Source organism: Dermacentor variabilis, chromosome 7, assembly GCF_050947875.1.
Source record: "Dermacentor variabilis isolate Ectoservices chromosome 7, ASM5094787v1, whole genome shotgun sequence".
Taxonomy (NCBI): Eukaryota; Metazoa; Arthropoda; class Arachnida; order Ixodida; family Ixodidae; genus Dermacentor; species Dermacentor variabilis.
In genome coordinates, this window is record NC_134574.1 from 37,506,125 (window position 1) to 37,520,268 (window position 14,144).

Here is a 14,144-nt window from a genome sequence, read left to right on the forward strand (position 1 = left end):
GTCTTCTAGGATTGTGCGGCATCTACGCCGACGACTGTAGTTCTCGAACCAGACTTTGGCACAAATCCAAGTCTCCCCCTGAGTAAACAGGAACAGCTTAGAAATCTTCTTCGACTGTACAAAGACTGTTTTTCGACGTCAACGAGGATTCGACAAACACCAGTCGCAACGCATCGCATAATAACCGAAGAGTGCGCGCGACCACTCCGCCAGAACCTTTACCGAGTTTCTAATTGACAACTTGAAGCTATTAGGCAATAAGTCATCCAAATGTTGCGCGACGACATCATCCAGCAGTCTAAAAGGCCGTAGGAATCACCTGTAGTCTTGTCGAAGATAAAGGACGGAACCCTACGTTTGTGCATCGAGAATCGTCGATTTAACAAGATCAAGAAGAAGGACGTAGACTCCCTTCCCACGGATGGTCAATGCATTGGAGCGGCTCAGCTACTCTAAATATTTCCCGTATATGGACGTCAAGTCTGGCTACTGCCATGTAGATGCCGACGAAAAAGATCGCGAAAATACCGCCTTCATCCCGCCCGACGGCCTCTATAAGTGATGACGTCGTCATCTTCGCCGGGACATTCGACCATCACTTTAGGATTGCGACAGTAATAAAGGCCATCAACTCATCCGGTCTCACTCTGAAGCCGGAAAAGTGCCGCTTCGTTTACGATGAGCTTCTGTTTGTAGGCCATGCCATCAGCGTCTTTGGCGTCCTGCCCGAACCGCAGAAAGCTGCCATCGCAAAGTTCCCGCAGCCCATCGACAAGAAGGTCATGCGCAGATTCCTTGGCATATGTGCCTACTGGCGGATGGTGTTAGGAGTATGGCAATTAAAAAATTGAGTACCTATAGCGGTATTATCCACAAGTGCAGACGACTGTAGGTCTTTTCCATATCTACACTCTAGCGATGGCCCTCGTATGCGCAATATACATATCTCAAAGGCCATTTCGTTCACGGCGGCATTTCTTGAAAGCGATTGCGGGAGCCGAAAGCACGTCATGAGCGTCAGTGTTTGGGCACCACCTATTACGTGGACAAGCACTATCAACAACGGGAAGACGCAGACCTGGTAATGATACGCATGTGTGGCAATTGCTGACACTATTTGAAGTTATGACATATGCGGCTGCAGCAGAAGTGTCCAAGTAATCTGCACCCGTTTGCCGAAGATCAAGCCTTCTGCGCCTCAACAGAAGCAGTGCTGTGCTTAAGTGCAGCTGCTTTCCAGTGAATGCATGCAATATTTTCAGATAATGAGCACACAGAATGAGAGCTTGTTTGTAGTAGGAGTATCCAACCACCGTGGTAAGTGATATGAATAGAGGAGCCAGATATCATTTTATAGCTCTTCAGTTGGTGTTTGCGAGTGCGAACACCTGCGCGCGTATATTTATTTATTTATTTATTCAAAATACCCCCAAAGGCCCTCATTACGAGGGTATTACATGGGGGGGGGGGGTCAATCACAAGCACTGGTTGTAGTTTGTACATACTAAAAACAAGAGAGGTTAACAGAAGTAATAATACAGTGAAACATAGTTAACATACAAGATAATTAGGTCACAATTATTACAGAGAAAACATTAATACATATTAGGAGAACATAAGGCAACTGCACTAAAAACACCAACAAATATCTAAAAACACTGTAAAAGTCCCAAAAAAGAATAATAATACGATTAGTCGACAAGTCGTGAGCGAATTAAATTGTGAAACTTAGTCAAGTCTGGTTCCGTGGCAATGACTGATGGTAAGGCGTTCCATTCAGTTATTGTGCGTGGTAAGAACGAAGATGCATAATGGGATGACTGGCAGTTAATGCGTTTGACTTTGTATGGATGGTCACGGCGTGGAAAAATAACTGTTGGTGACTGAATGAAATCATCGTGAAGTGATGGATGGTGATAAAGCTTATGGAAAAGTGTTAGGCGAGAAATTTTACGGCGAAGTGCTAAGTTGTCCAAGTCAGCTTTATTCTTTAACGCGGTGACGCTGGTGTAACGTGAATAATCTGAAAATATAAATCGCGCAGCACGGTTCTGCAAGGCTTCGATGTTACTTATGATATACGTTTGTTCGGGATCCCAGATGGCAGACGCGTATTCTAGTTTAGGACGGATTAATGTTGTGTATGCTAGTTTTTTAACATGCATTGGGGCTTCTTTTAAGTTATGTTTAATAAGTCCGAGAGTACGATTTGAAGAGGCAAGGGTAAGGTTAATATGATTATTCCATGATAAGTTTGATTGAAGATTGATGCCAAGGTACTTGTAAGTAGTTGCGAGTTCCACAGGGTTGTTATCAAGGGAGTAGGTGGTTAGAATTCGTGGCCTATTGGTGAAAGACATGAGTTTAGTTTTGGAAATATTTAATGGCATTAACCAATTAGAACACCATGCACTTATTGCGTCCAGGTCAGTTTGTAGTAAGTGGCTATCGGTGTTACTTGTTACACATCGGTAAACTACACAATCGTCTGCAAATAGTCTGATTTTAGATGAAACGCAACTGGGTAAATCATTAATATAAATTAGAAAGAGTAAAGGACCAAGTACGCTGCCTTGTGGAACTCCAGACGTAACATCAGCATAACATGAGTTAGAATTGTTAACTGATGTAAACTGAATTCTAGATGAGAGAAAATCGGTGATCCATGCAATTATAGTAGGGTGAATGTTAAGCTGTGAAAGTTTAAGTACCAACCTATGGTGTGGAACACGGTCAAATGCCTTAGAAAAATCTAAAAATATTGCGTCAACTTGGAACCCGGCGTCTATTAGTGCGTGTATGTCGTTAATAAATCCGGCAAGTTGTGTGTCACATGAGTAGCCCTTGCGAAAACCGTGCTGATGCTTAAAAATAATGTTATGGTCTTCAAGGAAGTTGATTACTTGACTGTGTATGATATGTTCGAGTAATTTACAAATAGTGCTGGTTAAGGAGATGGGACGATAATTAAGGGGAGAAGCGCGATCACCTGATTTGAAAATGGGTATTATTTTAGCAATGCGCCAGTCATTAGGAATACCACCAGTTGATAGTGACTGGGAAAATAGAGCTGTTAACAGAGGACAAATACTATGCGATGTATTCTTTAAAATTTTATTGTTGAAACCTAGATGGTCGGCACTAGATGACATTTTAAGATTGGTTAGTAGAGATAAAACACCAGCCTCACTGATGTCTACCTCATGCATTGCGATTCCCACTAATGTCTTTAAAGTTGGCAATGAGTTAATGTTTTCATGAGTGAAAATTGTTACAAACGTATCATTAAGAAGTTGAGCGCAATCTGAATCGCTGATGGAAACACCAAAAGAATCAGTAAGAATGATGTCAGTGCGAATTGCAGGGTTCACCACACGCCAAAAGTGACGAGTATTAGTTTTTAGCATGGATGGTAAATCATGAGAAAAAAAGTTTTTGCGAGTGGATTTTAGTAATGCCTTATAAGCCTTTTCACATGCTTTGTGTTTATCATGAGCACTCGCTACACCAGTCAGCTTAGCCTGCCTGTAAAGTCTTTTCTTTTTGTTATTAAGCCGCCGAAGCTTGTTAGTAAACCATGGAGAACTGCTTTTGTAGGAAATGGATAACACAGGAATGTAGGTGTCAATGAGTGAACTGAGGGTGGCCTTAAACAGGACCCAGTTCTGTTCAATGGAACGGGAATGAAAATCATGCAGAAATTGACCTGAAAATGTGGTTAATTCATTGTTAATTGCGTCGAAATTGGCTTTACCGTAACACCTTATTTTCTTTTTGGTAATTATTCTTTTGCTCACGCAAGAGTTAATGCATCCAGTTATGACATCATGGTCAGCGATGCCTGCTTCATGAGTTATGTCAGATAATATATCCGGATTATTAGTTAAGATTAAGTCTAGTATATTGGCAGAAGTTTCAGTGGATCGTGTTGGTTGACTAATAAGTTGGGTTAATGAAAAGTCAAGACAAGTGCCGAGAAAGGTATGCGCGGCCGCATCCGTGGCCGATACGGAGAGCGTCGACCAATCTATATTAGGAAAATTGAAATCGCCAAATATGATAATCACCGACCTCGGAAAATGCGCGCACACCTCGCTCAACACTCGATGATACTCTTCGGAAAACGCGCCAGACATGTCGGGTGGGCGATAAAAAACGCCAATTATCACACCAAATGCAGCACCCTTCAGGGAAATCCAAATACATTCCAGAAAAGAATCGATAATGATGGGTGCGGCGATGAATTCTTCCTTTATCGCGATGAGCACACCGCCCCCTCTACGCTGTTGCCTATCACATCGAAAAAACTTGAAAGTGGATTCACTCGTAAAGATGTTGTTATCGTGTATGGTGTTGTTAAGCCAGGTCTCGGTAAGTAACACTAAAGAAGCCTGGAATGAATCGATGAGCGATGAGAGTGCAATACCATTAGCGATAACACTTCTAGCGTTGGTGTATAAAAAGAGAAATTTGTTATCAGTGCTAGAGTGCAATTTTACGGGTGATCCAGTAGATGAAACTGAGCTTAATGAAACAAAAGAGGAGGAACATCATTGATCCCTGCGCCGAGAAACAAGAACAGCCTGGCCTTCATTGGTGTTCCACTCGTAAACTTCGTTGTTTAAGTGCAGTTTGTTGAAAACCAGACGCACTCGGTCTCCGTCTTTCTTCATAGTTCTCGAGAACTGGAGAAGTTTCCGTCGCTTTACGCGAACTGCTTCCGAGTAATCTCGCGAGATGCTGAAGTTAGTGTTCTTCAACTTATGGCCGCGGCTCAGAACCAATTCAACTTCTTTTTCATTGAAAAATTTGGCTATGATAGGCCGCTTCTTCTCAGACGAAAAGCGGCCCACACGATGTGCTCTCGAAATCGACGTCACGGTAAGCCCAAGTTTTTGGGTACAGAAATTACTTACGAGTCGTTCTGACTCTTCCCAAGTTTCAGACCTCGCCGAATCTGTTAATCCATAAAAGAGAACGTTAGACCGCCTAGAGCGATTTTCGAGGTCGTCAATTTTTTCCTGTACGCCTACGAGACCGTTGTCACTGCTCGTGATGGACTGCGCACATGGGGCCGCTGCAACTTTCTGCTCTAGATCAAGGACACGCTTTGTCAGTTTTTCTAAATCATTCTTTAACTCAACGTGCATATGAAGCACCTTGTTAACAGATTCTTGCAGCGCAGAATTGCTAGCTTCAACACGCAAGATAGAGCCAGCCACAAGGTCTAGCTTTTCCTCTTGAGCCTTGGTCATGGGTCCAGGGTTTAGCTCGACATCACCATCCAGAACAAGCAGGCACAACAGATACGATGCACAAGCGCGAACACTTTTCAAAACATGGGGTGGCCACGACACTGCTAAAAGACAGGCATCATCGTCACGATAGGAATAAGCGTCATAGTAGCTAACCTGTACAAACATCAGCGGTGAGCGCAGGATCGCAGTGCCAGTGCCGTGGCCCAGGGCGGCGTTGGAATGCGCGCACTTTTGTACTGCCCGCTCAGCTGACTCAGTCCCACGTTGCCAGACGGAAAAATCTGCGGCGTCCAGAAGTGGCGGAGCATCCAGCAGAGGTGAAGTGGCAAAAAACGGTGTTGATAAACCGCAGTCCGTTGACGAAAGTGCGCCGAGCCAGGGGGAGCTTGTATCGCTGTGCCATTCACCGATGGGTGTCATCGGGACCGGTTGCATCGAAGAAACAGACCATGGCCGGCCCAGGAAAATCGGCAGCAGGACCTGTACAAACATCAGCGGTGAGCGCAGGATCGCAGTGCCAGTGCCGTGGCCCAGGGCGGCGTTGGAATGCGCGCACTTTTGTACTGCCCGCTCAGCTGACTCAGTCCCACGTTGCCAGACGGAAAAATCTGCGGCGTCCAGAAGTGGCGGAGCATCCAGCAGAGGTGAAGTGGCAAAAAACGGTGTTGATAAACCGCAGTCCGTTGACGAAAGTGCGCCGAGCCAGGGGGAGCTTGTATCGCTGTGCCATTCACCGATGGGTGTCATCGGGACCGGTTGCATCGAAGAAACAGACCATGGCCGGCCCAGGAAAATCGGCAGCAGGACCTGTACAAACATCAGCGGTGAGCGCAGGATCGCAGTGCCAGTGCCGTGGCCCTACATCAGAGAGAGAGAGGGAGAAGGGAACAAGGAAAGGCAGGGAGGTTAGGGCGGCTATTATGTCAAACTCTTGCCTTTGCTTCGTGTTGTCGACAGATTTGACTGCGCCCTGCAATCTGCTAGCCGCCTGGTTAGCGCCGATGGAAGAGCGGCCAGAAAAGCGGTGGTCTAACGTTCGAGTCCCGGAACAGGACAAATTTTGCTTCTATTGTGAGGCTTTCCTTTCGAGGAACACGTATGGGCTTTCTTTGTAGCAAACGCTACGAACGGGTGGATGTCTGATTTTTCCTTTAATGATTACTTCTCTCCACCTTGCGGGTATCCACAGAACTATTATGTCAAACATTCAAATTGTATTTACTATGCCTTCACGGCCTGGTGAAGTGAAGTGGAGATAAATGTTGATCACATTAGTTTTAGCGGTTCGTGTGAGAAATGAATTGATAGCCTGTATCCAAGGAGTTGTGTCGTCTTCTTAACCCAGGGATTTCCGCAGAATAATAGAGAGGGTAGTGCGCTGCGCGAAAGTGCCGCGCTGAATGAGCAGTGACTACTTCAATGCACTTTGACAGCGCTGCTCTGGCCTGGTAACCACATCAAAGTTGTTGGAGGCCATAACCAAATGATGAACCTGGAGTTCCGTGAACAATATGACGGTCGTTTGAGCTGCGTATTACAGCTCCGTCGCCGCGTGTGCAGCGTTCCTTCTCAGTTACATGGTTGGGGGAGTAACATCAGATGAATCCATGGCATGGGAAGCTTCAGTATCACCAGCAGGAGTGCCCTCGTTACGAGAGGTAAGATTCCCAAGTCTGGTACACAGAAACCTTAAGCACCGCCTTCGTGCTTCGTGGAAACCGCAACAATAGAGACAGCAGGATGCAGGTGTATGTACCTCGTACGTAACACGACGCCCCGGAACAGGACGTTGAACAAAGCTTCCGTTAGCTCTGGCGCCATTATAAAAGAAACATGCTCTGGTTCACTGATTCGAACGAATTTTTAATGCTGTGGTTACTACGTATTTACGTATTTACGTGGTATTTACGTGGGTATTTACGTGGTATTTGCCCACGTAAATATTTATCTGTTTATCATTGTATGTTTGTCTCCAACCGTTCTCTCACCTACCTGGGTCAGTGCGTATTCTGTAGTGGAATTGGTAGCGCATTGCGCTGTTATACAGACGTAACATGGTTCGAAAATAACCACCGGACGAAATTGGATCCCTGAGTATGTGACAATCCGTACATACGTGCCGCTATTGAACGAGCCTATTTCCTGCCGATATGGGTCACTATAGACGCGGGACAATGTAGGTACTACTGTTCCAAGAAAGCGTGTGACACCAACCTGCAGCAGTGGGTATTTGCTACTTCGCCTTTGGCCCCTCTAGTGAACCTTTTCGATGCCAACTTTCGTCATTGGGTATGTTCCAAGAGGTGTGTGGTGCTCTTCAATAAACGCCTTTGACGTCAGCACGGGTGGCTAGGAGGGTGCCATTGGGAATGTGCCGCTATAGAATGACGAAAAATATCTCTTATATTTATCTATTGCAAAGCGGAGTCGAACGCACGTCACGAGCGTTGCCCGTAGACAGCAAGCGTTAGCAGGCTGCACCACTGATGCGCTAAATATGCGTCGCATTTCAATCAACGTCTTTCACCCCAACACTTAGTGGCCTGTGCCATGAATTCACTGATTATGTGCCGTTATTGAGTGAACCTCTCGCCAACTTGTGTTGCTGAGTGTGCGGCAAGCGAGGCAACTTTTCTCAGCAGTCGCAGGCATCGGCCCGCCAGGCTACTCGTCGCCGAGGCCACGCACCCACTTCTAATAAGTGCCACTGGATAGCGCAGCGTGTCCAGTAAACGAGCGAGAGATGAGCCCGGTTGCTGTATGACACGTTTCTTCGCGTTCGCACACACCGTGGCGCGATGCATTTAGGAGTACACGCGTAGGATTCGTGCAAGCGGCACTAGATGGCCCCGAGTGCCCTGAGAAACGCCCGAAAGAGCTGTCGCGCTGAACTAAATGCCTCTTTTCGACAGTGGCAGAACATTGCACTCCCACATTGATTCTATACTGACGCATTACCGTCAATAGTCATCGTCAGATGGTTTCTGCCCCATTTTTTCCTGGTACTTTTTCTTCGTTTTATGTACTTGTGCCCTTCCGGGCTCTCCAGCTTTATTGTAGTAGTGTTTATTTATAAAAAGGACGTATATTTAAAGAATAGTTAGACTTTTTATTAGTGGGTTTTACCTGTTAAAGCCACAATCTGATTATGAGGAATGCCGTAGTGGGGGACTCGGGAAATTTGGATCATCTGGGCCCGTGGATGGGTTCTTTAAGATGCATATAAATCTAAGTAGCAGGGTGTTTTCCTATTTCACCCGCATCGAAATGCGGCCGCCGTGGCCGGCATTAAATCCCGTAACCATGTCCTTGGCAGCCCAACTGCATAGCCACTAAACAACCACGGCGGGTAAGAATAGTTTGAGAAGCCGTGAACTTGATCAAGTCAGAAAATGTAAACGCTGAACCCCTGTATTTACTCTAGGTTAAGGCTGGCAATATGTGGACAATATGTAGACGACCTTTATTCCAAACTGCCAAGAAACTGCAGGGTGCAGTAACACCTATATACACTTTCCCAAAATTAAAATCTAAGCAGATCAACGCGCATTGAGGTATATCTTTCTCTTTCAAAAATTATGCAGGACTCATAAATTGAATCAATTCGGCTCAGACTAATGAATGACAGACTGGCCGGGAGATTTACCCTTAGTTGATACCCCAATCGGCCCTCTACCGAAGAATAAGGCAAACTCGCCGCTCTACCAAGGCTAGGAGGTAGACCTACTTAAGGAGACTCAAATTTCAAAGTATTGGCATCCATGTATACTCGGATAAGAAATGTAGGCTAGAAATCAAACCTCAAAGGAGCACTAAAGCGACAACAGAGCCGAAACACTCATACTCAACTTTCAGGTTATTCATGTTCCCGGAAGAAGAAAATAATAATAGTACTTTGAAATCACGTTTTTAGAAACGTGACAGCACCCACAAAGCATACGCATATCCCCTACCATTTCACATAATGATGGCTTCAAGTACAATTTATTTTCGATTATCATTAAGCACTTGAATTTGTTACTGTGCTCTTATGTCAGATGGGAAACGGCAGCGCATTCTTAGATGAATTTTGACGATTGGCTCTCTAATCGTAGTGATGTTCTTTTCTTCACTAGCGCACTTTTTTGTTTATTTAGAATGCTTATTATTTTGGTTGATATTGAAGGGAAACTGGTAAATATGTAAATAAATCAATAAATACATAAATTGAAGTGTAGACAAAGACAGTGTGCTCTAGCCCCATCGCCATATCTCCCCTGGTAGCAGTGCTAGTGCTCCAGGAGCCCTGATAGGTTTGAAAAAAAAAAAACGCTCCTTTTGCACCTGTGGTCAGTGATTTTCAGATCTTATAATTTGTCGGAGATTCCTGCTGTTTTCGTCAAAACTGGAATTGAGCGGCAGAAATTTCTCGTCCATCCCACCAGACGACGCCAGCCAGAATGCACCACCGGCTTCGCCAGCGTTCTGCTGGTTTCCCCCGTCAGCCAGATCTTGTCATCTTCAGCGGCACGGATCACATCGACATCAACATTGGTTGTCATCACATGAGGCAGCTAGCACCGAGAACGCACAGGATTGCACTATTAAGCTCAACAATTTCAACATTCAGTTAACGGCCGTGACCAACTTGGTTTCAAAACCACGACGCGAATCTTCCCACGTGCGCCTGATTCAAGTGAAGCTTCCCAAAAGTCTTGTCAAACTGCTGTGCGCAAGGTCGTTACAGAACAACGCCTACAAGGCTTTCCTAATGTACACAGGGGACAACGTCGACCTCTGTAGAGGGGTTAACTCGACGGACACACATCATGAAAAACATTTTGAACGATGTCTTTCAAATGTTTCTGTCTAAGACCACTGACACTGTAACAGAGGTCATCAAGCTTTGTGAAAGCTTAAAGGAGTTCAGCAGGAAACTTCTTTTGATACAGTGTCCATCTGCGCCAGACGAAGCCATATCGAACGTTGCCAACGCTCCGGACCTTGACCCATTACTCTTCCAAGTAAAAAAAGTTCGGTGGCGCGGAGGTCACACGGAAACTTTCACCGCTTCCCTCTGCCGGGAATGCGCCTTCGTCTTTGCCTCCACAGCTTCGGTTGGTGATACAGAGACCAGCTGGCGGCGCTCTACTTTCTCCCCGCGAGACTCAGCCAGTGCCGATACCAGTTGCCAGTGCCGAGATACATGCGCGCACTCACGAATATGCGCCCCACCTTGGCCGGGGCTGTCGCACGGCCACCACATCAGACGTTCTCGCTATTAATACAGCTTTTCATGCAGCCGAGGTACTCACTTAGCAGTGGAAGAGGGTAAATCTGCAACGATTAGTTATCTTGTTTTCTGAATGGCTTATCTAGCCACAGCTCATAATTCTCCGTCGCAGCATGGTGTACTATCGCCAGAACTTTTGGCTTAACCCTTATGTTTCACTGTACCAGATGTACTCTGCATCACTGAAACCTGACCAGGCATCCCCGTGCTCAAACCACCAGCTCCCACTGACTGCTGCTCGCAATCGCGTCTACACCTCTCGCTTGTCCCACAAATTGGACTGACGTGTACGTGAACGGCATCGCCGCACGTTCTCTCGTCGACACTGGTGCAGCAGTTTCTGTCGTGAGCGCCGAACTTTGCCACTTGTTACAAAACTTTGCAATTTCGATTGCAAAGAATCGATTGCCAAAGCAAATTAACAGATAGCTGTAAGGAGTAGGCATATTATTTTTATCGGCCGTATCAACTTGTAAACATTTACTTGCAAACTAAGGGAACAGGCATGGGGCGCTTTAACGTAAAGTTATTCCAAACTTTTCTATTCAACTCTTCATGAAACCGTCCACAATTGTTCAAAACATATTTCAGTCAGCCCCATTTCGCCTGTCAGGCAACCTCACGGAAACCGCGATAGCTCACCATCTGATACGACGTGTAAACACTGATTATACATGAATAGACTGAACGACAGAAAAATCGCGAATTTAAGGCTTGGCGCCTTTAAGGGAATTTAAGGCAAACAAAAGTGGCCTCCCATAAACGACGAGAGCGTCTGATTGGACTCCTGAGGCAACCCTGTGGGTCATCGCCCGTTGCTTCCGTAGGCAATTACGAAATTTAGGCGCGAGGAGATTGGAATGGTTTTACATTATAGGGCGCAGGATGTCATCGCGCACATCAAACATGAACACATCCCACTTGATGACCTTGCACTCGCCGTCAAAATGCTACATTGGGAAACGCTGTAGCAGCAGCGAGCGAAGTGACCTTCGTGCTGCCGAGCGCTTCAACGCAAACTGAACGCCGAGAATACGAAGGACTCACAATGCTACGAACCGCCCCCATGTTTCGACTGCGCCCCCAAGGCAGGTCGCTGTGAAGGTAGGGCCGTGCGATCACCTGCACTCGCCACATACGGAGTTGAAGCTGGAGTAGATCACCGCCCCCGTCACTCCCCTCCCACCCGTGCCTCGCAACATTAGGTGCCGGAAGGCCGCACGCTTCCTTTTCGCCTTCCTTCATATCACGTGGGCGAGATGGGACCATGATGATCGGCTCTCCTCCCATGCTTTCGGGGGGGGGGGGGGGGTTACCGGCGGTGTTATCGCCCTTGGACTTTGTACGGAACATCATGGCGAAGGCAATGGCAGAAATCGCCTGGAGTATCCGTATAATCGCTATCGCAATAAAAACGGCGACATTATTCTTACAGGGGTGGATAATATTTACTGACAAATGTCAAAGAAACAGACAAACGTGAGACACGAACTAAAGAACGAAAGCACTGGTAATTGTATAACAGTAAAACCTGCATCGAGCAGAATGACTGGTAATTAGAATTATTTACTTACCTTTGCAGAGGTAAGTGTTATCCCCTGAAAAAAATAAAGCAAGAAAATATTAGTAGTTTCTTTTAGTTTATCTTTGTCAAATATGTTGCATATAAAAGCTTCACATAATCAAGAAAACATTAGGCTTCATTCCAGATAAAAATTCTACTGAACAAACGGTAGTAAAATTAAACTAAAGCTTCCAACCCGAGAGAACGCTTCATCGTACCTTGTCCTCATTCTCAAAGATAGGTCGCTAACCGGCAACATACGCAAACTGCAGACACAATCATCATCGTCATAAACAGTCGATATTTATGTCCGCTGCAGGACAAATGCCTCTCCAAATGTCTACAATTTTCTCTGTCTTGCGCTAGCTGATTACAACTCGCGCCTGCAAATTTCCTAATTTCATCGCCCTACCTAATTTGCTGATGTCCTCGACTGCATTTTGCTTCGTTTGGCACCAGTTATGTAAGTCTAATGGTCTTCTGCTTATCTAACATACGCATTACATGACCTGCCCAGTTGCAATTTTTCACTTAATGTCAAGTGGAATATCGGCTATTCCCGTTTACTCGCATGTCCCCTTCAGTCACGACGTCCACATTTGTGGACGCGCCCTATTTTTGCCATTTATGTGCAGTGGTAGCAAGGAACAAAACACAAACATAAAGCTTAGCGTAAACTGAACATTCTCCTAACCTAATTTCTCTGTTGCCAAAAACAGCGCCTTCCAGTGTGAAACCAGAGCGTTTTTTGCACTGGGTCGCGCTGGGGACACTGATGCTCGCTTAGACTCACTGACACACCAGTGAGAACACTGGATAAAAGCTTGGTCACACTGTACGAGACGCTGGTTGCACTGTCATAAGGCTTGGGCGCACTGGGTTGTGTTGTAGAGGCACTGGTTCTCGATGCATTTCGCTGGTTCGCAATTGGAAACTGCGATGGTTGCGTTTGTGTCGCGCTGGTCCCAGTACGAAAGGACGAGTGCTGATAAACAATAAATACTTTATACAATTTCATCACCTGATACTATTATCTTGGCCTAAATAGTGCTATATCTTGGGGTCATAAAACTCTAATTAGTGTCGCAGCTGGATGTAAAGATGCGTGAGCTTCCCCGTTTATGCATGTACATTTGCCACTGCAGATCACCTTCGCTTTTGCATTTTCTCTCTTGACTGGGTGGATAGCTGAATCCTTCAACGAAACCACGCAAACGCAGAAGACGCCGCGTTTTTTAGTAGTTTGCACGTAACATATGACTGGGAGTTGTCACCATTGTGGCAGTGTTGTGGAGTGCACATGAAATCCAGAAGTTGCGCAAACGCTCTCGAATGAACCTCGAGTTCGAAGCCTATCGTCGGTTGATATTATCGCCCCTATAAAAAGCTCATGCGATTCGTGCGCTTTCATTTTCTGTCTTGTGCTAAAAAAAGGTTCTGAGGCTCAAACAGACACATTCTAGCTTTCGGCATCTACACGCGCCAAGATCAGTCCCCACCGAATCTTAGGCCTAGCGCTTTCACCAAGTCAATCTGCACGTTATCGGTGCGTCTGGGCACAGGAATCAACAAGTCTAACAAGGATTAACAACTCTCTGTTTCAGCTTTCGCATCGGTGTTATTAAATAAACGATTTTTGTGTCTGCAATACCAGCACAAGAAGCTCGAAGCGCTGATTTGACCCATCATAAGCATAGGTATATGTGCTGTCACCGTGGCTGCCAGCACATGTGGCATTGTTTCTCTTACGAAGATATATGACTACACAGACGTACAGACGTATCGATTGAAACACATCACTGAACTAAGAAAACGTTGCAAGAACAAGAAACGCATATCGAAATCGGCAGTAACAGCCCATACAGCCTTCCGGGTTGGCGGTTCAATCATGATTTTTTTCGAAGTTAAAATACCAATCGCAAGGTAAAATCGATGTTGTGGCACTTCTAAGAATAATGCTGAATACGTATAGCAGCTTTTTCTTTCTGGCACACGCGTGAGTTTTCGTTGCTGGCCGACAGCGCTGCTACAATGTCTGTGCGAGACGTAT